General features: G+C 47.5%; 1 long non-coding RNA gene across 1 annotated transcript; it reads left to right on the forward strand.

Moving 5' to 3' along the window:
* Positions 1–800: 800 nt before the first annotated feature.
* Positions 801–22,796, forward strand: LOC141974902 (uncharacterized). The gene is made up of 3 exons (XR_012635828.1): positions 801–1,079; positions 21,429–21,495; positions 22,410–22,796. It is a non-coding gene; the product is annotated as an uncharacterized LOC141974902 (long non-coding RNA).
* The last annotated feature ends 588 nt before the right edge of the window (positions 22,797–23,384 follow it).

The raw sequence follows: 23,384 nt of genomic DNA on the forward strand, positions 1-23,384 counted from the left end.
AAAATCAGTTAATTAGTTTTAAAATGGGCCGTTTAAGACATTTAGCCTCAGGTGTTGGACCAATTTTTTATCCTGATTGATTTTAGCAATGGAAAAACATGAGCCCTTCAAACTTTTCTTGTAGTTAAAACTCTGAAATCTCAGGCATAGGCTACATTTGAAGATTTTTTTATGGTTAAGTTTTTGTTTTGCCACTATTCTTCAAAACTAAGTTTTCTTCTTCCGCAGGGTGCTGACAAATAAACTTCTCACCAGAAGCATAGCCAGCCCCATATATTCAAAAATCATGAGTTGAGTCCCCAGAAACATGAGATTTAAAATAATGAGATTTCAAACAATAAAAAAATGGGTTCTTTTTATTCACTTGCTGGTTTCTGAGTCTTTAGGCTGCACCTACTTCATGTTTTCAAGTGTGTCTCTGTAACCATGAGGGCCAGAAATTTTTTTTTTTTTTTAATGAAAGCTGATATTCTGTTCCTATATCATGGGTCTTGCAGTTGGGGCTTCAAGAGAAACACTAAAAAAGAAGGATGCAAGAGTTGGCAACACAGATTAACAGAGAGTGCTGCTGTTTTTCAGCATTGCTGCCTTGTCCTATTGTTCTGAATGAGAATGAAGCCACGAGGCTGCCATTAGCAAAACACCCTTTTTCAAAATGGTCACAACCTCCCTTTGTTCTCAGAGGAAGTGAGGCGAAGCTGCCCGCAAATGAAAAAATCAAATTGATCAATCTCTCTATGAGTCAAGGTGGTGAGGTAATATCTTAGTGTTTTATCCTGTCACCCATCACCATAGTATCTGGGCGCCTTCCCTGAAAATCAATAGCAATAGCCAGGGACTGCCCTCCCCCATGGGATGCATCCGATGAAGTGAGCTGTAGCTCACGAAAGCTTATGCTCAAATAAATTGGTTAGTCTCTAAGGTGCCACAAGTACTCCTTTTCTTTTTACAGATAGTAGATGACTTCAGGAAGCGTGCTGAAGACAAAGATATCCAAGCAATTGTCTCTGAGATCCTTCCCATCCCATGAGCAAAGGAAGACAGAGGGCAGAAGATTCTGGAAGTGAACTGCTGGCTAGGTAAGTGGGGTAGGATTTTTTTATGTGGAACATTCCAACATTCTATGCCGACAGGGGGCTGTGTAGTTTGGATGGCCTCCACCTCAGTAGAAGAGGGACCAATCTTCTCACGGACAGTCATGCTGGCTAGAATATCAGGAGGGCACTAAACTAATTACAAATGAGGGAAGATATGAGTACTCAGCACAAAATCGAAATGTTGAGAACAAAATTAATCAAGGAAGCAAAGAACATGAATAAAAGAAATTCTTGAATTGCCTATACACCAGTGCTAGGAGCCTGGGTAACAAACAAGAAGAACTGGAACATATAGTCGTATATGAGCATACATACGATGTAGTTGGTATTACTGAAATCTGGTGGGATGATTCCCATGACTGGAATGTTAAAACCAATTTAGGAAGGATGAAGTGGGCAAAAGGGCAGTGGGGAGGGCACTTTGTCAAAAATGGCATTACCTGTTTCCAAATCACTGATAACTCAGAAGAAAATGATCTTGAATGCGTATGGATCTATGTCCTACCAAACAAAGCGCAAGATGGGTGTTATTTGGTGACAGACACCAAATTACACTAGGGAATAGGACGGCCAGCTTCTGACGCAGCTTCTATAATGTGTAGGGGAAAAGCTGCATCTTCATGGGGGACTTCAGTTGGAGTGCCACGCCCTGGAGGTCGCATGCTGAAAGTACTAAAACATCCTTGAAATAAAGTCCAACCAGTGATATCTATGCGTGGTGTTTTAAAAGGGCCAGTTTCACAAGCTGAAAACAATTATGAGCCAAATCAGCTGGGACGAAGAATTTAATCAGAAAAATGTGAATAATAATTGGAATTGTCTAGGAACACTTCACTAGATACCCAAAAAGCCACAATAAAGGGAAAAGGCCATATTGGTTAAAAAAACTAACCTGATTTAGCGGAGAACTGAAGGCAGTTATAATTTAAATATGACTTAAGGACAATAAAAAGGAGGTTTTTAAAGTATAGTAGGAACAAAAAGAATCCTGACAATGGTCTTGGTTCATTACTAGATGGAAATCATAGAATCATAGACTTTAAGGTCAGAAGGGATCATTATGATCGTCTAATCTGACCTCCTGCACAACGCAGGCCACAGAATCTCACCCACCCACTCCTGTAACAAACCCCTAACCTATGTCTGAGCTATTGAAGTCCTCAAATCGCTAAAGTCTAAACTTCCTGATGGCTAGTTTATATCCATTTGTTCTTGTGTCCACACTGATACTGAGCTGAAATAATTCTTCTCCCTCCATGGTATTTATCCCTCTGATATATTTATAGAGAGCAATTATATTTCCTCTCAGTCTACTTTTGGTTAGGCTAAACAAGCCAAGCTCTGAGTCTCCTTTCATAAGACAGGTTTTCCATTCCTCAGATCATCCTAGTTGCCCTTCTCTGTACCTGTTCCAGTTTGAATGCATCTTTCTTAAACATGGGAGACCAGAACTGCACACAATATTCCAGATGAGGTAGAATTATCAATAATAATGCAGAAAAGGCAGATGTGTTCAATAAATATTTATTTTCTGTGTTTGGGAAAAAACAGATAATGTAGTCATTTTATGTGATAATGCTTTTTCCATTCCACTAATATCTCAGGATTACTGTGGCAGGTTTAGCACCTTACTGCTGTCAGGGTTCCTTCCCCACTCTGAACTCTAGGGTACAGATGTGGGGACCTGCATGAAACACCCCCTAAGTTTATTCTTACCAGCTTAGGTTAAAAACTTCCCCAAGGTACAAACTTTGCCTTGTCCTTGAACAGTATACTGCCACCACCAAGCATTTAAACAAAGAACAGGGAAAGAGACCACTTGGAGACGTCTTCCCCCAAAATATCCCCCCAAGCCCTACACCCCCTTTCCTGGGGAAGGCTTGATAATAATCCTCAGCAGTTTGTACAGGTAAACACAGACCCAAACCCTTGGATCTTAAGAACAATGAAAAATCAATCAGGTTCTTAAAAGAAGAATTTTAATTAAAGAAAAGGTAAAAGAATCACCTCTGTAAAATCAGGATGGAAAATACTTTACAGGGTATTCAGATTCAAACACACAGAGGATCCCCCTCTGGGCAAAACCTTAAAGTTACAGAAAACAGGAATAAACCTCCCTCTTAACATAGGGAAAATGGACATAAAACAAAAGATAAACTAATCCGCCTTGCCTGGCTTACCTATACTGGTTGCAATATTGGAGATTTGGATTAGGATGGGTTGGAGAAGATGGATTTCTGTCTGGCCTCTCTCAGTCCCAAGAGAGAACAACCAGGTAAACAAAGAGCACAAAACAAAAGCCTTTCTTCCCCCAAGATTTGAAAGTATCTTGCCCCCTTATTGCTCCTTTGGGTCAGGTGCCAGCCAGGTTAGCTGAGTTTCTTAACCCTTTACAGGTAACAGGATGTTGTCTCTGGCCAGAAGCAATTTTATAGCACTGTATACAGAAAGGTGGTTACCCTTCCCTTTATGTTTATGACACCGCCCCTTTGGTATGGGGAGGGATGGGCTGCCTGAGCCTCACCACTCCCAAGTCTACACTCTCGCCTCTCTGCGGGCGGCCCGATGCAGCCTAATGGCCTCTCACCGTGCAATCACCCCCTTCATCTGGGTAGTGAGTCCTAACGGCCGAAGTCCATGTAATTCTTCCCAAACATCAGGACTGTGTGGCTCAATGGCCAGAGTCCATAGAATCCCCCCCTCACAGGTGGCGTAGTGCAGCCTACGTCCCTGTAACTCACCCCAAACATCAGGGCTGTGTGGCCCAATGGCCAGAGTCCATATAACCCCCCTCGCAGGCAGGGTAGTGCGGCCTAGCGGCCAGAGTCCAAAGGGGGCAGGTGGCTGGGAGGGGTAGGGGAAACCGGGCCCACCCCCTCCTCTGGGTCCCAACCCAGAGCCCTGTTAGTGGCAAGTTCCCCTTGCCACCGGCTCAGTGGGGATCCGCTCAAAACACACCGAGCCTCTTTGCGGCTCCAACGCTGTTTTCTTCTGAAGTTCCCCTGGGTCACTTCCTACCATAACTTCCAGGTCCTCTGTTTCAGGGGGTCCTCTGGTCAGTTCCCCTTCTGTGACCTACTTGGTCTGGGCGTTGGTGCACGTTCCAGCTTGGCTGGCTTCCAGATCCTGGAGCACATGCTGTCCCTCCTCAGGAGCTGGCAGTATGCCTCCTCCTCCAGCAGTCAGCCCAGACTGAGCAGCTCTGCAAACTTTTATACCTGTTGTCCAGTTGGAGCATGCCCAGCAGAACCTCAGGGGCGTGGCTTCCTCTTCCAGGAAGAAAGGGTTAACCCCTGCAGTACCAGTGTGGGGCTGCTCTGCCCCATCACACACCCTCCCCCTTAAAACAACCGCCAGGGCCGGCTGACCATTGCCCGTTCTCTTCCCTACCTCTTCCCCGACTCGGGAAAAGAAGTCCGCATTCCAGTGGGCCTTCCCTGGCTGGTGTAACACGTGGAAGGAATAGGGATGAAGGGACAGATACCACCGCATGATTTGTGCATTTGTTTCCTTCATGCTATTAATCCATCTGAGGGGTGCATGGTCAGTCACCAAGGAAAAGGGGTTCCCTAATAGGTAGTACCTCAGGGCGTCGACCGCCCATTTAACTGCAAGGGCCTCCCGCTCTATGGTGGAATATCTTAGATACAAGATAGGAGGAGAAGAGCACCCCACCTCTGAGGCATCGGTCTGAAGGATAAAGGGCTTTGTGAAGTCAGGCTGTGTCAGTATTGGCTCCCGGGTCAACCGTTCCCGCAGGGTGCAGAAGGCCTTCTCACAGTCTTCCGACCATTGGACCTTCCAGGGCTGGCAGCTTCCCATCAGGTCTGTCAGGGGGACGGGGAGCGTAGCAAAGTTAGCTACAAATCATTGATAGTATCCGGCCAGCCCTATGAACTGCTGTACTTGGCTTTTTGTCGTGGCTTCTTCAAGACTTCCACCTTATCTACCAAAGGGCGGAGTTTCCCCTGGCCTACTGTATAGCCCAGGTAGGTCACTTCTCATTGGCCCAAGTGACATTTGGCTGGGTTTGCAGTGAGGCTGGCCTTGCCCAGAGCTTGTAGCACCTTGGCGAGGTGCTGGAGATGTTCCTCCCAGTTGGCACTGTAAACGACGATGTCATCGATGTATGCCGCGGCGTACGAACTGTGGGAGCCCCATGCAACCCAAAAGGCATCATCGTGAATTGGTAGAGGCTGAATGGTGTTGGAAAAGCTGTCTTTTCTCTGGAGGCGGGTGTCAAAGGGATCTGCCAATATCCCTTGGTCAGGTCTAGGGTGGAGATGAATTCTGCCTTGCCTAGTCACTCCAGCAGCTCATCCACCCGAGGCATGGGATAGGCATCAAAGCAAGAGACTGCGTTTACCTTACGGAAATCAATGCAGAACCTGACTGTGCCATCCGGCTTGGGAACAAGCACTATTGGGCTCCGCCATTCGCTCCTTGACTCTTCGACCACTCCCAGGGCCAACATCACCTCAAGCTCTTTCCGCACGGTCTCCTACATTTTCTTTGGGAGCGGGTGGTGGTTCTCCCTCAACTTTGTGGCTGGGGATGGTGGTGATATGATGGCTGGTCAACGTGGTCTTCCCTGGCTGGGCTGACAAGACAGGGGGAAGGCTGATATCAACTGTTGTACCTGTTCCTGCTGTATCAGGTCGAGCTCCTGGTCTATGGCTGTTGCCCCTGGTTCTGCCAGTTCGCCGGCCAATAGCCCCAACTCAGGATCTGGAGTGTACGGGGCAATCATCAGGCCTTCCTGGTCTCTCCAGGCCTTGAGGAGGTTCATGTGGTAGACCTGAGTGTCTTTCCTTTGGCCCGACAGCCGAACTTCGTAGTCGACAGGCCCTACTCATCTGGTCACTTCAAGGGACCTTGCCACTTTGCTAACAGCTTAGATTTGGAGGACGCAGTCCCCAGGCTCAAAACTCCTCTTCTTCACCCCTTATTATACTGAGCTGCTTGACTATGTTGGGCCTTCACCAGGTTCTCTCATGCCAAGGCTCCCAACTCTCAGAGCTGCTCCCGTAGGTGGAGGATATATTGAAAGGATCCGCTAACCCGGGTCTCTTGTTCTTCCCATGTTTCTTTCAGTAGATCTAAGATTCCCTGGGGTTTCCTCCCATAGAGGAGTTCGAAGTGGGAGAACCCTGTGGAAGCCTGTAGCACCTCTCACATGGCGAAGAGGAGCGCTGGGAGCAGCTTATCCCAGAGCCAAGGGTTGTCTTCCACGAACTTTCTCAGCATGGCTTTCAGGGTGCTGTTAAATCCCTCTACCAACCCATCTGTCTGAGGGTGGTAGAATGAGGTCTTAAGGACGTGGATATTTAACAGACAGCATAGCTCAGCCATCAACCTAGAAGTTACCTTAGTCCCCTTGTCCGTCAATATCTCCCATGGCAGATCGATGCGGGCAAAGATCTGCAGGAGCTCATTGGCGTTGACTGGGGCTGTGGCTGTTCGTAAAGGTACCGCCTCTGGGTACCATGTTGCATAGTCGACCACAACGAGGATGTACTTGTGGCCCAAGCTGCTCTTTTCCAAAGGCCCCACCAAATCCAGGCCAATCCACTCGAAGGGTGTTCCAATTACCAGCAAGGGCACAAGGTGGGCTTTTGGTGCCCCTTTCAATCCGGCCTTCTAGCACTTGTGGCAAGAAGCGCAGTAATCCCACACCTCTTGATGGATGCCCAGCCAGAAGAACCTCTGGACCACCTGTTGCCGCGTTTTCTCCCTCCCCAGATGCCCGGCCCAAGGTACTGAGTGAACCAAGTGAAGTAAGTTCCACCGGAACCACCGCAGGACAATAGTTGGCGCAGTTCTTTCGTTTGTGGTTTCTGGACAACCTAGTAGAGTAAGTCATTATGGATTTCAAAGTGGGGTCCTTGCTGTCAGTGTCGGGGCTGGTCTTCTTCCCCAGGGGAGCCCATCGCCTGCTCCCAGGCCTCGCTGAGGGTGGTGTTCGCCCTTTGTTCTTCTAGGAAGTCAACATCAACATCCAGCCATCCTTGGCCCTCCCTTGTCAGTGCCTCAGCAGGGGCTCAGCCTCTTTCGGCTATCTCGGGATTCTCTGAGACCCCCTCCAGGGGGTCGTCCGGCGCTGGTCGGCCTAGTAATCCACGCCTCCCTGCCCGCAACCTCCTTTTTCTGACAGGCTGGGTACCCCACTCCTACAGGAGCTCAGCGAAACCCAGGCAATCGCGGCCCAGAATCACTGGGTAAGCTAACTTCAAGGCCACTAGGCACCTCCCTCCTTGCTGAGCAGCCCCGAGCTCCACCCAGACGGTGAGGTAGGGTTTCACGTCTCCATGAATACACTGAAGGCGTATGGAGCCCCTGTGTGGCCGGAGGGTTCTATCAGCCCAGCCCGGATAGCTCTCTGGCTACATCCTGAGTCCATCAAGGCCACAGTAGGTGTCCCGTCCACTTTCACTGGTACAACAATCTTACCCGGCTCCCACTTCCGGGCACGTTGACCCGTGGCCCAAACCTGCCCATAATTACAATCCATGTATGGGCACTCCCTCTGGAAATGCCCTATCTGTCTGCACTCATAACACCAGTCTCGCCTTCCTTCTCCAGGTGGGATGTTTTGTGGGGGTGCTTTGCCTTCCTGACGAGTTATCTTGGCTCTGCGTGAGGTTCACCCCTATTGAGTCCCTTGCACTGAGGGTTGGTGGGGCGTACAAATGGTGGCTCCCCCCTCTATCTTGCACACCACCCGTGCCGGAGTTGAGTTCCGTTCACCTGCCTTCCCCAATCTGGAGCCAGACTTCTCCCCTCCTTCCATTGCCATATAATACTCCATTAAGGAGGTCGCATCAGCGAGGGTCTTTGGGCGGGTCGCTGCACCCACTCCTTCCCCCTGGCAAGCAGGGTATGTGTGCTCTAGGGCCACAGTCTCAGCTACTTGAATGCTTGTCTGGTGTTCTGGTTCTAGCCACCTCCAACAGAGGTTGCGGATTCACTGCATCATGACTCGTGGTTGGGCCCCCAGCGGGCACTGCTTTCGGCGGAGTCGCTGGCAGTAAGTCTCCGGGTTGATGCCCGTTTGGTCCAAGGTGGCTGCTTTGACCTTAGAGTACTCCAGCACCTCCTGCGGATCGAGGTTGTGATAGGCGGATTGAGCCGGGCCAGTTAAGTAAGGGGTTAAGATAGTGGCTCAGTGTGCGGTGGGCCACTGGATGGCAGTTGCAACCCACTCAAAAGTCATGAGAAAGGCCTCAGGGTTGTCCCCGGACCCCATCTTTGTTAGGCGCACTGGTGGTCCTCTGAAGTCATCCCTGGCCCCGCTCCCGGACGTGGCTGCGGGGGGACTTGGTGCGTGTCTTAGCAAACCCACCCTCTGCTGGAATAGTCTCTCCTGGTTTGCGTGTTGCTGGGCAGTCAGCTCCCGAATCAGCTGCTGCTGCTGTTCTTGCAGCTGCGCCGCCTGCAGTTGCTGTTGCGCTGCGAGATGTTGGAGCACCTGTGCTTGCTGCTGCTGCTGTTTTGCAGCCTGCTGCTGTTGGTTGTCCAGCAGCCCTTTCAGAGGCTTCTCTGGCTCCATCTTGGGTGTCTGGAGCCTTCTTTCAGGCCCTGATCACTGCCCACATTCTCCACCAGTTGTGGCGGGTGTAGCACCTTACTGCCCCTTCAGGGCGGGGAGGGGATGGGGTGCCGGAGCCTCGCCACTCCCAAGTCCGCGCGCTCGCCTCTCTATGGGCAGCTCGATGCGGCCTATTGGCCTCTCTCGATGCAATTACCCCCTTCGTCCGGGTAGTGAGTCCTAACGGCCAATGTCCATGTAATTCATCCCAAACGTCAGGGCTGTGTGGCCCAATGGCCAGAGTCACAGGCGGGGTAGTGCAGCCTAGAAGCCGGAGTCCCTGTAACTCACCCCAAATGTCAGGGCTGTGTGTGGCCCAATGGCCAGAGTCCATATAACCCCCCTCACAGGCGGAGTAGTATGGCCAAGCATCCGGAGTCCATGTGATTCCCATGCTGGGCCCCCCCCTCCAAAGGGGGCAGGCAGTTGGGAGGGGTAGGGGGACCCGGGCCCACCCTCTCCTCCAGGTCCCGACCCAGGGCCCTGTTAGTGGCAAGTTCCCCTTGCCATTGGCTCGGCGGGGATCCGCTCAAAACACGCCGAGCCTCTGTGCGGCTCCAATACTGTTTTCTTCTAAAGTTCCCACGGGTCACTTCCTACCATAACTTCCGGGTCCTCTGATTTGGGGGGTCCTCTGGTCACTTCCCCTTCTGTGACGTACTCAGTCTGGGCATCGGGGTGCGTCCTGGCTTGGCTGGCTTCCGGATCCTGGAGCACAGGCTGTCCCTCCTTGGGAGCTGGCGGCCAACCTCCTTCCCCTCTGGCGGTCAGCCCAGACTGTGCAGCTCTGCAGGCTTTTTTACCTGTTGTCCAGTTGGAGCATGCCCAGCAGAGCCTCAGGGGTGTGGCTTCCTCTGCCAGGAAGAAAGGATTAACTCCTGCGGTACCAGTGTGGGGCCACTCTGCCCCATCACAAGGACGTTAAACAGAAGCTACTAAAGTTAGACATTTTTAAATAAGGAGGTCCAGATAACTTGCATCCAAGAGTTTTAAAAGAGTTGGCTGAGGAGCTCCCTGGAAAGTTAATGTTGATTTTCAATAACTCTTAGAACACTGTGAGAATTCCAAGAGAGAAAGATAATGTACCAATATTTTAAAAAGGTAAATGGGAAGACCCAGAAAATTATAGGCCTGCCAGCCTGACATTGATCCTGGGCAAGATAACAGCATGACTGATACATGATTAATAAAGAATTAAAAGAAAGATAATATAATCAATGCCAGTCAATATGAGCTTATGGAAAGTAGATCCTATCAAATTAACTTGATAGCTTTTTTTTATGAGATTCCAAGTCTGGTTGATGAAGTGCTAATGAACTATACTTAGTCTTCTGTAAAGTATTTGACTTGGTAGTGCATGACATATTGATTAAAAAATTTAACGTGGTGCACATTAAATGGATAGGTCTCCAAATGTAATTGTAAATAAGGAATCATCATAGAAGGGTTGTGTTTCTAGTGGGGTTCCACAGGGATCAGTTTTTGGCACTACATTATTTAATGTTTTTATTAATAACTTGGGAGAAAAGATAAAATCATCACTGATAAAGTTTGCAGATGACACAAAAATTGGGGGAGTGGTAAATAATTCACTAATACAGAGTGATCTGGATCACTTGTTAAACTAGACACAAGCAAACACTGTGCATTTTAATATAGCTAAATATAAATGTATACAACTAGGAGCAAAGAACGTAGGCCATACTTACAGGAGAAGGGACTCGATCCTGGGAAGCAGTGACTCTGAAAAAGATTTGGGTATTGTGGTGGATAATTATCTGAGCATGAGCTCCCAGTGTGATACTGTGGCCAAAAGCACTAATGCAATCCTTGAATACATACAAAAGGGTATGTTGACTAGGAATATAGAGGTTATTGGACCCCTGTATTTGGCACTGGTGTGACTGCTGTCCATTTCTGGTGCCCACAGTTCAAGAAGAATATTGATACATTAGAGAAGATTCAGAGAAGAGCCACGAGAATGAGTAAGATTAGACAACTTGGCTTATAGTGAGAGACCCAAGGAGCTCAATCTATTTAGTTTAACAAAGAGAAGATTAAGGGGTGACTTGATTACAGTCTTTAAGTACCTACTTGGGGAACAAATATTTAATAATGGGATCTTCAATCTGCCAGAGAAAGGTCTAACACAATCCAATGGCTAGAAGTTGAAGCTAGACAAAATCAGACTGGGAATAACATGTAAATTCTTAAGAGTGAGAGTAATTAACCATGGCGTTGTGGTGCATTCTCTTCACTGACCATTTTAAAAACAAGATTGGATATTCTTCTAGAAGGTCTGCTCTAGGAATTATTTTGGAGCAGGTCTCTGGCCTTTGTTCTGCAGGAGGTCAGACAAGATGATCACAATGGTCCCTTCTGGCCTTGGTATCTATGAACCTCAGCTTGACAAGACCCTGTCCTCTGACATCTGACCTCTGGCACTGAGTGTCAAATTATCACACTGGCTGCACCCTGAGTAGATAATGGAATGAGGCAGCCCTGCAACAGCAGGTAAATAGCAGGGCATTCATAGCAGTCATGGGGAGTAGTTTGGGGAGTAGTTCTGTCCTGCATCCACATACAAACTCTAGTCAGCTAGTGCAGTTGTACTGCCCTCTGGGTCCCCATCCCACACTTCCCAGCACAGCTGTCAGGAACTCAGCTGGCTCCAGGCACGGACGTCTAGCAACCCAATGAGCTTGACTGGGCCCAATAACCCCCCACCAAGTGACTGTGCTCTCTGGACAGCACGGCCAACAGCTCACCATTTAAGCCTTCTAGCAACAGTAGCACTGTGGCTGCTCAGTGCGTTCCATGCCCCACTGCTGCACCAACCCTGCTTCCTGCACCAGCCCTTGTTCCAACCTGTGTCTGTTCCGCTCTAGCCCTCGTCCCTATCTTCCTCAGAACTCCCGGCTCCGACCACTGACTTGTCTCCGGTCCACCACTCCAGCTCTGCCCTTTGGTTCTGTTCTGGCTCCTGGCTCTGACCATTAGCTTGTCCCTTGACCATGCTTCCAGTACTGCCCTCTGAGTCTGCTGCAACCACTAGACCAGACTCCTGTTCTGACCACTAGGTTGCATCACCCAAACCCCAGCGTGGGACAACAGCCTCCCGAAGGAGTGGCTTATGGGAGATTTTGAAAAAGTCTAAGAGGTTTGTGGGAGAAGGAGCCAAGGCGGGGCTTTTCAAAGGAACCCAAGGGATTTAGGTGCCCAAATCCCACTGACTCCATTAGGCTGTTTTATAAACATCATCCTGAATTACGATAACTGCCTGGGAAACACAGACCTAGCCTTGAAGGCCGCTTAGCTCTAGTGTAAGGCTTGGCCTCTCTGGTCCTTTTTGTATCCCTTCCCCCTCTCTCAGGGAAGTGCTCCCAGCTGCCCCCTGGGATGAGTCTTTCTGAAGCCCCAGCTCTCTTTAGCTGTGGAACCCACAGGGAGAGCTCCACATCAGGGCTTTGGCAGTTCCCAGGCAATTTCCTTTGGTCTGAGCCCAAATTTCAGCAGAGTGAAGCACGTGCCAAAACGCTCATCTGGCAATGACTAGTGAGGGAAAGGAGGTGGGGGAGGGGAGAGGAACAATTTGCACTGCAGCCCCAGTGCGTTCTCTCTGCTCTGCACATATCTGAGGTGCAATTTGCATCCTGAGTCACTGGCTTTTCCATGGGGCCTTGCAAGACAGATTCATGATGGACCAGAGGGTGTACCTTTCATCTCCAAGAATCCCCAAACACTTTGAAAACTCTATGCACCTGACAGCACTGAAATGCAGCCATCTCTAGTGTGGAGGCCAACAACCAGCCAATGTGGGAAGGGAAATATTGGCCAGATTCTGACTTCTCTGAAAAGCATCTTCTGATGGTCAGAGAAGGAAAGGCTGAGTCAGAGGCCCTGGGATTGGAACCCTTAGGGCCAGATTCTTTTCTGACACTTGTTTAAAATGAATCTTTAAATCCAGATTGGAAATCCTTCTAAAAGATTTGCTCTAGGTCACCCAAGGGTGACTGGGCTCGATGGGGACGTTCTGTATTAGGCAGGGTGTAAAACACCAACTTAAGCTAAATCCATATAAGACACAGTTATTCTGAAATAAGAATTTCCACACCCAGGGTCTTGTCAAAATAACTGAAGGTGCCAACTAAAGCTGACTTTGGTCTTTCAGTGCCAGTTTATGTGTAGACCAGCCCTTATACCAAGGGAGCCCCCGGCCCTTGTACTGTAATGATCAGTGCAGAGAGCTCTTCCACCAATACCTGGTTCTGTATCTTTATCTACTGTTAAGTTGCTATCTTGTTTTGATGTTGCATTGTTGTCTGGGTTCAGATGGCAGGGCTAGGAGGAGGTTAAGTCCTGCCGGTGTGTGCTGGAGTTGATACTTGAAGTGTCCCAGTAAATCCTTTTATTCTATAAAAAAGTTTTACAACTGGGGCAGCAACATTCAGATGGCAAAAGCACTTATGTCAGAAGAAATGTACAGGTCATGTGGATGAGAGTAGAATCTGTGAGCACATCACAGACTTTGATGAATGAATCATGCATCCGATGAAGTGAGCTGTAGCTCACAAAAGCTTATGCTCAAATAAATTTGTTAGTCTCTAAGGTGCCACAAGTACTCCTTTTCTTTTTGCGAATACAGACTAACACGGCTGCTACTCTGAAACCAGACTTCGAACTGTTGCTCTTGATGAACAGTGATCTGATTAGAAAGCAGCACAGTACCAAAGCATTTTATATCAGCTTCCCCATGTGGATTGTGGTTCTTTCAGACAATTACACAAACACCTATATGACCACTATGGGGGAGATTGGCCCTTCTGAAATTCTGGAAGGAATGACAACCAAAGGGTCAGCAGGAAGGTAACCCCCTGTATAGTTGTTTGTGTGCTTTGCAGAGACTGTTTGACAGGGCTTTCCCTGCACCAAGCTGTCTGGGACAGAACGTGTTATACTAAATCTGCAGCTGGCAATCCATGGGAAACCATGAGAGAATCCTGGGTGAAAAGTCAGTTTATGAATAGTTTAACAAGAGAATTTAATGGCTTATTGTGAAAGATAACATGGGCAAACTATGACCCGCAGGCTGGATCCAGCCCACCAGCCGTTTTAAGCCAGCCCTTGAGTTCCCACAGGAGAGCGGAGTCTGGGCGCTCCAGCTGGAGAGCAGGGTGGGGGGCTGGCCCCCTTCTGGTGCTCGAGCTGGGGTGCAGGGTCAGGGGCCGCTCCATGTGACTCCTGGAATCTGCGGCATCACCACCCTCCGGCGCTCCAGCCAGGGAGCAGGGTCGGGAGCCCCTCCACGTGGCTCCTGGAAGCAGCAGCATGGCCCCCCTCTGGCACTCCAGTGGGAGCTGCAGGGGCAGTGCCTGTGGACAGGGCAGTGTGCAGAGCCGCCTGGCCATGCCTCCGCATAGGAGCCAGAGAAGGGACATACCTCAAGCGGCTCCCAGAAGCAGTGGCAAGCATTGCCCAGAGCCTGGACTCCTGAGCCTCTCCCCATGCCACAACCCTCTGCCCCAGTCCTGATCCCCCTCCCGCCCTCCGAACCCCTCGATCTCAGCCCAGAGCAACCTCCTATATCCCAAATTCCTCATCCCCAGCCACACCCCAGAGCCCGCACCCCCAGCCGGAGCCCTCACCCCACCCCCCACACTGCACTCCCCCTCCCCAGCCCAGAGCCCCCTCCCACACCCTGAACTCCTCCTTTCTGGCCCCACCCAAGAGCCCGCACCCCCACCCAGAGCCCTCACCCTCTTCCACACACCAACCCCAATTTTCTGAGCATTCATGGCCAGCCATAGAATTTCTATTCCCAGATGTGGCCCTCAGGCCAAAAAGTTTGCCCACCTCTGGGATAAACCTATGGACCAGTGTATATGCAGAGCTCCAATTGTAGAAGCAGAAATTGGGGTTTCCTTAAAGGGATACGCTCTTAATTCCCAGCCTCAGCGTGACTCCTTTATAGCAGATGAAGCACTTCAAGAAATGATTGCTCGGGAAGTGGCTAAAAAATTGGAGGAAGCCCAGCTGCAGCTATTCACAGGCATCCTGTGAGTGAGACGAAGTCTCTCTCATCCCAGGTGGGTCCCAGGCCAGATTTGCAGGCAGTGCAGAGGCAAAGGCCAGTGGAGACACAATTGGTCAAGCAGAGGGAAGCCAGGCCAGGGAAATTAGAAGTTGCTGATGCAATAGTGACGAGCTGCCCAGACACCTGTCACCATGTGTGGAGACACCAATAGCTAGAAAACCACAGTGCTGTTGGACTCAGGATCTGAAATGTCTCATTTATGGAGGGCACCCACTGCTACATGGGGAAAAAGTGCTGTAGCAGTTTAATCATCAGCTGCTGCAGACAACAGGAGAAATCCAGCTCCCTCTGAACTTGGGGTCTCTGCATACTAAGTGGATTTTCGTTGTGGTGGCTGATATTTCTAGTTGCTGTCTTACTGGGAGTGGATTTCATCAGAGGTATCACAAGATTCATAGATTCCAAGATTAAAAAGGACCATTGTGATCATATCCTCTGACCTCCTGCATAGCATAGGCCAGACAACTCCCCAAAATAATTCCTAGAGAAGAGCTTTTAGAAAAACATCCAGTCTTGATTTTAAAATCACCAGTGATGGAGACTCCACCACAGCCCTTAAGAAAGAGTTCCAATGGCTCACTGTTGAAAACGTACACCTCACTGTTGAAAACGTACACCTTATTTCCACGTGAATTTGTCTAGCTTAAACTTCCTGCCATCGAATTGTGTTTTTTCTTTCTTTGCTAGCTTGAAGAGCCCATTATCAAATATTTGTTCCCCAAACAGGTATTTATAGACTATAATCATGTCACCCCTTAACCTTAGATTAAACCAATATTTTGAGCTTCTTGAGTCTCTCACTATACAGCAGGTTTTCTAATTCTTTAACCATTCTCATGTGTCTTCTCTGAACTCTCTCCAATTTATCAACATCCTTCTTGAGTTGTGGGCACCAGAACTGGACACAGGATTCCAGCAGTGGTCACACCAGTGCCAAATACAGAGGTACAACAATCTCTCTACTCAACATTCCCCTTTTTATGTATCCAAGGATTGCATTAGTCCTTTTGGCCACAGCATCGCACTGAGCTCATGCCCAGTTAATTATCCACCATAACACCCACATCTTTTTCAGAGTCCCTGCTTCCCAGGATTGAGTCCCCATTATGTAAGTATCTGTATTCCTAGATGTATACATTTACATTTACATTTCGCTGTACTAAAATGTATATTGTTTGCTTGCACCTAGCTTACCAAGAACTCCAGATCACTCTGTATTAGTGGCCTGCCCTCTTCATTATTTACCTTACCCCTATTTTTGTGTCATGTGCAAACTTTAACAGAGATGATTTTATCTTTTCTCCTAGGTCATTAATAAAATGTTAAATAGTGTAGAGCCAAGAACGGATCCCTGCAGGACCCCACTGGAAACACACCCGCTTGAGGATTCCCGGTTTACAGTTACATGTTGAGACCTGGCAGTTAGCCAGCTTTTAACCCTATCAGTGTGTTCTATATTCAGTTTATGTTGTTCTAGTTTTTATTCAGCATGTCACGTGGTACTAAATCAAATGCCTTACAGAAGTCTATTACATCGGCAATATTACCTTCACAACCAAACTTGTAATCTCATCAAAAAAGATATCAAGGTCATCTGACAGGATCTATTTTCCATAAACCCATATTGATTTGCATTGATTATATTACCCTCCTTTAATTCTTTTATTAGTCAAGTATCACCCGCGCCAATATCTTGCCTGGGATCAATGTCAGGCTGGCAGGCCTATAATTACCCAGGTCATCCTATTTACATATACATCCTTTTAAAAATATTAGTGCAACATTCAGTCTTTTGGAAATTCCAAGTTTGAAGGCTTATTGAAAATCAACATTAATGGTCCAGGGAGCTCATCAGCCCGCTCTTTTAAAACTCTTGATGCAAGTTATCCAGACCTGTTTATTTTAAAATGGCTAACTTTATTAGCTGCTTCTTAACATCCTCCTGAGATAATGGAATGCAAAGAATGTTATCATCCTCTGATATGATGACATCCGTTTTTTTTCAAAATATAGAACAGAAATATTTATTTAACACATTTGCTTTTTCTACATTATTATTGATAATTCTACCATTTCCATCTGGTAATTGCTGAATACTAGTGTTAGGATTTTTTTTGTTCCTAATAAACTTTAAAAACTCCTTATTGTCCTTTACTCTGCTGGCTACAGATTTCTCTTTGTGTCCCTTTGCTTCCCTTATCAATATTTATACTTCCTAGCTTCTGATTTATATTAATTGCTATCAGCATCCCCTTCCTTTTGTTTGTTATATTATATATAATTCTGTATCGATGCCTTTACTTTCCCACTAAGCCAGGTCAGATTTTTAACCAATACTGCCTTCTTCCTCAACTGTGGCTTTTGGGGCATCTACTGAAGTGTTCTTAAACAATTCCTAGTTATCATCCACATTTTTCTGATTAAGTTCTTCCTCCCAGCTGATTTGGCTCATAATTGTTTTCAGCTTTGAATTCCTGGGGTGTTAACAGAACACACTTGTCCCTGGACAATATTCAGATAGCCCTGCTGGATGTGAGTAGGAAGTGTGGACCCTGGTGTCAGGAATCAGGGCCTGCAGCAAAGCCAGTCTGGAAGCAAGTCCTGCAGCAGAGACAGTCTCTGGGCTACCTACAGAGCGCGTCTGGTGTGTAGTAGGCTGCCTGATTGGCTACACCCCTGATTGGTTGGAAGAGTCAGCAGACCTGCACTTATGCCCAGCAGTTTAGAGGCTGTGCAAAGCATTTGCCCATGGCTGTGATAGTCCCTGTGTCTTCTTACTCCCAGCCAGGGATTTCCCAACACACCCCTTGAATTTCACCAACACCCCCTCCAGTTTTGTGAACTAGTTACATGCAGTGTTGCCAATTTAGAGATTGTTTGGAAATTTGAATTGAAATTGAAATATTAATACACACTTTAAAAGCATACAAACTGTATGATAAAATACATGTGTCTGAAAAAGTATAATAGATTTGAAAAGTATGAACATAGACTAGCTTCCTTATACAGCTGTTGTTTTTTATGACAATGTCAGTGCATTCATTTCAGTGACGTTGGCCAACCTACTAATTTCAAATTATGATTTGTAAGCGAAGTCTAAATGAGCTCTCCCTGACAGCTAGTGATGAGCTGGGGGCTAGGGGGAAAGGCTTCAGGCCCAGATTGTACTTACATTCATACCTAATCTACCTAGGCATCCAGCAAACAGAGCTGTGTTGCCCAAGTGATTTTGGCTGGGGTTGGGTTACAAATCACTTGAATGCAGGGGAGTAATGAAATGTTATTATTCTTACTGTATGAGTAAAGGGCAGTAGAACTGTACTTAGCCTTTGCTGATTGAGGGCATCAAGAGAGAGGGTGGGGACAGGTGTTTTGCTTGATGGTCTGTCTGAGTCACAAGTACTATTTGACCTTCCCCTCTCCACTGTTTAAGGGCAGAGCTGATAAGGCTCAATAGATAGTCTTTTGTTTTGTTAAGTGACCACTGCAGCTGAAATCACTGATAATCAGGTTCTAAGTGCTTAAACCTGCTGTGGGACAGTGTTTCTGTGGAAGAGATGGCCCAGTCTGCTCTAGCAGTGAGGTTCCCCCACTGAGAGCTCAGCTGAAATCACTGAGAGCTGGGTGGAACCTCAAGAGACCAACTCACAGAGGTCACAGTGGCAGGTGGCAGCAGAAGGTGATGGCGCAGGGCCATTGGCAACAGAACGATGGAGTGAACGGTGGCACAACGAACAACAGTGGCCAGAGCGAACAGTGAGCAGGTGGAGGAATGAGCAAGGTGCCACCCGGGAGGTGAACTCATGTGAAAGCAGCTCTGAACTCTGAGTCTCCACTGACCAAGGACAACACTGGTGAGTGTTAATGAGGCTGTTAAGAATGCTGGAAACACAACACAGTTCATGCGAACAAACATGGCTGTGGCATCATACTTACTATTTAAGCAAGAGATACCACACACTACTATCTGGAGGCCAGTGTTAAGTACATTGTCACTTGTTCATCCTGAAGTTGAACACTGGTTCCAAACAAGACCAGCAAATGCTCACTATCTTTCTGCAAGAAACTCGACTGACTGGCTAGAAGCATGTGGTGCAACAGTGAAAGACTCAACAGTTGAAAAAGTGAAGAACTCTCTCACCACATTCAAAACATTTGCATCCATGGCTGATGGATGCACCGATTCAAAAGGGCATCAAGTATTAAGTCATTGTGTACGTTATCTTGATGTCAGCGGTAGGCCAGTAGATGCATTTCTACATGTTCAAGTTATAGAAGACACATCGGCTGCATCTGTGACAACCCACATCTTAGAAGAGTTAAATGCTTGTCAATTGGACCCCAAACAGATGGCTGCTTGTGCATTTGATGGAGCTGCAAACTTCTCTGGAAGACATGGTGGTGTACAAGCTTTGCTCAGAGAAAAGTGTAACCCTAATCTCTCCTATACACACTGCAGAGGCCATCTATTCCAGCTAGTGCTCATTCGAGCTGCAGACTCTTCAAAAGACATTAAAAAAGCTATAAATGTAATGTCTTCATTATATTCTTTTTTCAGCAAAAGTCCAAAAAGACTGAATAACTTGGAAAATATAGAAGATACACTGGGACGGAAGTTCAAATTAGTCCAACCTGGGAAAACCCTCTGGCTTTCTCATGAGCGATCCTTGGCTGTTGTCTTAAATTTACTCCAGCCGTTATTACTGGCTTTGGAAAGGATCTACCAAGATGGGATGGATCTAAGTAGTGAGGCTGGTGGATTACTTTTGCTACTACATTCAGAGAAGACTATTGCCATTCTCTCTCTTGTAAGTCTACTGTTGAAACCACTTGGGTCATTAAACAATGCCATCCAGGCATCTGCTACAACAGTAGTAGATCTTTGTCCAGCAATAGAAACTACATTTGGATCAATCAGAGAGCTATCCATTGAAAAAGTACTGGAAGAAGCAAAGACTTCAGTCCAGAGGTTGACTAATGATGACATTTATATTGAATCCTTAAGTGAAGAGGACAAGAAGTGTTTGTTAAGACAACTGAAAAAGTACACAGAATTGATTCTTAAAAATCTACAACAGCGACTTCTAGATTCTACTCAACCTCTACGTAGCTTTTACAGATCCCTGTCCTATAAAACACCAACAATGGAGTGGAGAGAGGCACTACCAGCAATGGGGCTGCCGTGTGCTCAGGACAGAATAGAGAATTTGAACACAGAGTGGAATATCATATGACGAATGAATGAAGATTTGACTTCAACTTCTTTTTTATCATCACTAGTGGCTCGATCAGATCTTTGTGCTATGTTTCCTGGGATGAAAGAAGTAGGAATTCATCTCTTGCTACTCCTAGTCACAACAGCTACAGATGAGCGTTCTTTTGCCTCATTGAATAGAATTTTGTGTTCTGAAAGAAGTCGCCTTCTGCCTGATCATGTGAATGAACTAATGAGCATAGCAACTGAAGGAATGGAAGTACCGGACACATGAGAAGCCACCAAATATGAATGCATTGCATTCAAGAAGTTCATTAACAGAGTTGTGCAAAATTACAACAAGAAACCAAGAAGGATGTAGATGTAATGCTTCATTGAAGGCTTGAGTAGCCAACTTTAATTTGTGTGATGATTTTAAACATGAGTTAAATCTAATAAAATGGTCATGAAACATTTTTCAGTTGTTAATATGGTGCCATACAGCCCACCTTCACCCTCACGGTCTCACCTCTCATCGGCCCTGATTAAATTCGAACACCCCCACTAATTTCAATTCCTGGGGAAAACACTGCTCCCAGCCTTGCTCCAGCCCTGCTCCTGCCTTTCCTGACTTCAGGTAACCCAGTACTGGCCATGGCTCTGCTTCCTAACCCTTAGCACTAACATCTGGTGTCTGACTCTGGTTCTGACCCTTGGTTTCAATTCCTGACTAGTGATTTCTGCTTTAACCACTAGGCATGACCACTCATGTCCCAGTAACTGACACCTTGAGACATTTCTTGGGGCTTTATAGTGCCTACTTTAGAGTACCATGCCTACACAGTAATGGAGATGCACTGCTCCCTGGGGTGGCTCAGAATAAAGTTGCAATAATACCCCTAAAGGTAAATGACTGCTGTAGTGAATTTGTAGGAGTGTTTGAAGCTACCAGTATCCTGTCAGGGCTGTGTTTAGCAGAACTCTGTTTCAAAGTGGACCAAAGGATGAGTTTTGGGAAAGAGCAATTAACACAACTGACCAGGAGATGCAGCTAGTGAAAAATCAGACCATGGGGGCAGCATCCAGTGTAGCTGGTGTCCCAGGGCCTCTCACAAGGGCAGAGATAGAGAGCTGCAAGGCAGCCCAGTCAGTAACAGAACTAGGGGCTGGCTTGACAGAAGCAGCCATAGAAGGAAGTGGTTAGAACAGCTGCTGTTAGAATATGCTTGTGTGTTCTCCAGGAACAATGAAGAGCTTGGGAGATGTGATTGGGAGCAACATTGGATAGTGCTTATGTAACCCACACACCTCCTGGGTGTGGTGTTCTGTCCCATCTAGTGGCACCGAGACCACTTAGCCCTGGTCTACACTACGAGTTTAGGTCGAATTTAGCAGCGTTAGATCGATCTAACCCTGTACCCATCCACACAACAAATCATTTTTGTCGACTTAAAGGAACCAATACCCTCCCAACCCTCCCAAGGTGGGCTCCTGGACCTTGAAGGTGGAGAAGGCACCTCTGGTGAGTGTACCTTTGTAAATATAATACATGGTTTAAAAGCAAGCATGTTTAATGATTAATTTTCCCTGAAGACTTGGGATGCATTTGTGGCCAGTACAGCTCCTGGAAAAGTCTGTTAACGTGTCTGGGGATGGAGCAGAAATCCTCCAGGGACATCTCAGTGAAGCTCTCCTGGATGTACTCCCAAAGCCTTTGCAAAAGGTTTCTGGGGAGGGCAGCCTTATTCCATCCTCCATGGTAGGACACTTTACCATGCCAGGCCAGTAGTACGTAGTCTGGAATCACTGCATAACAAAGCATGGCAGCATATGGTCCCGGTGTTTGCTGGCATTCAAGCAACATCCGTTCTTTATCTCTCTGTGTTATCCTCCGGAGAGTGATATCATTCATGGTCACCTGGTTGAAATAGGGGAATTTTATTATTATTTATTATTACCATTCAGAGGTGGCTGTTCCTGCTGGGCTGTTTGCCTGTGGCTGAAAAGAAATCATCCCTGCTTTTAGCCACGCGGTGGAGGGGGCCCCGTTCAAGCTGAGCAGTTCGCGTTTGGCTGGCAGGGATCTTCCCTGATACTAGTCACGCAGTGGGAGGAGGAGTGAAGCGATCATCCCAGAGAATTGGGTAGTGGGGGTTTAGTTGGGTTTCTGCTGCACGTTAACCCGAAAACCGCAGCCCCTCCTTTTAAATGGCCAACCCAATGGGTGCTTGGTATGGGAAAGGAGGGGGCTTCTGTTTGAAACCATTCACCATGAAATGGTTTCCAACCATTCACCGTGAAATGCCAACCCAACAGGTGTTTGAAATGGGAAAGGAGGGCGCTGCTGTTTGAAACCATTCACCATGAAAGAGTCTACCCATTGTTCTCGAAAATGTGTCTTTTTAAATACTACTTTCCCTTTTTTTCCTCCTGCAGCTGCAAATGTTTCAACGCTCCCCCAATCATCTCCATCCCAGAGGCTAGCGCAGATAAGAAGGTGAAAAAAACGCACTCGCAATGAAATGTTCTCTGAGCTCATGCAGTCTTCCCGCCCTGAAAAAGCTCAGCAGAATGTGTGGAGGCAGACAATTGCAGCATCCAGGAAAGGAGAAAATGAACACGAGGAGAGGTGGCAGGAGCAAGATGATAGGTGGCAGCAGCATGATGAGAGGAGGCAGGATTCAATGCTGAGGCTACTGGAGGATCAAACTGATACGCTCCGGCGTATGGTTGAGCTGCAGGAAAGAGCACATACCGCTGCTGCAGCCACTGTGTAACTGCTCACCCTCCTCCCCAAGTTCCATAGCCTCCCTACCCAGACGCCCAAGAATGCGGTGGGGGGGGCCTCCGGGTACCCAACCATTCCACCCCAGAGGACTTCCCAAGCAACAGAAGGCTGGCATTCAATAAGTTTTGAAGTGCAGTGTGGCCTTGTCCTTCCCTCCTCCTCTCCTCCCCCACCTCACCTGGTGCTTCCCTCCTCCCCCACCCCTCCTGGGCTAGCTTGGCAGTTATCCCCCTATTTGTCTGACGAATTAATAAAGAATGCATGAATTTGAAACAACGACTTTATTGCCTCAGCAAGTGGTGATAAAAGGGAGGAGGGCGGTTGGCTTACAGGGAAGTAGAGTGAACCAAGGGGCGGGAGGTTTCATCAAGGAGAAACAAACAGAACTTTCACACCGTAGCCTGGCCAGTCATGAAACTGTTTTTCAAAGCTTCTCTGATGCGCAGCGCTTTCTGCTGTGCTCTTCTAACCTCCCTGGTGTCTGGCTGTGTGTAATCAGCGGCCAGGCGATTTGTCTCAACCTCCCACCCCACCATAAACATCTCCCCCTTACTCTCACAGATATTGTGGAGCGCACAGCAATCAGTAATAACAATGGGAATATTGGCTTCGCTGAGGTCTAA

This window comes from Natator depressus, chromosome 20, assembly GCF_965152275.1.
Source record: "Natator depressus isolate rNatDep1 chromosome 20, rNatDep2.hap1, whole genome shotgun sequence".
NCBI classification, from domain to species: domain Eukaryota; kingdom Metazoa; phylum Chordata; order Testudines; family Cheloniidae; genus Natator; species Natator depressus.